Source organism: Etheostoma cragini, chromosome 4 (genome assembly GCF_013103735.1).
Source record: "Etheostoma cragini isolate CJK2018 chromosome 4, CSU_Ecrag_1.0, whole genome shotgun sequence".
Classification (NCBI taxonomy): domain Eukaryota; kingdom Metazoa; phylum Chordata; class Actinopteri; order Perciformes; family Percidae; genus Etheostoma; species Etheostoma cragini.
In genome coordinates, this window is record NC_048410.1 from 20436094 (window position 1) to 20436524 (window position 431).

The following is a 431-nucleotide window of genomic DNA, read 5'->3' on the forward strand; positions in this document are numbered from 1 at the left end:
CCCCCCCCCCCCCCCCCCCTCCAATGATATTAACAGACGGTAATTAATCAAAGTTTTACTTTTTCTAATTGAACCCAACTTTCCGTTTGCCAGAAATGAGAACCCCCTGACATTGGGTTGTGATGATTTCACATTATGCTAGAGACAATTATGAGCATGTCAAGAGTGTTGTATCAGCACTCCTAATAACACCATGTCCTCTTTCAGACCCATTGCGGTCATCTTCCATTGCGGAAAATACTCTCTAGACAGAAGAAGTGTGGGCGGCGGAGATAGCAGGGAGGTCACTGCACTGGCTGCGTCTGCCAGTCCCACAGCTTTCAAAGAGGACCATTATGTATGTGGTCAAAATAAGTCTGGAGGATGATATATTGGCTCCATTTGCAAAATCGTTAGCAATAAAAGTAAATCTTTAATACACTGCGCTTCAT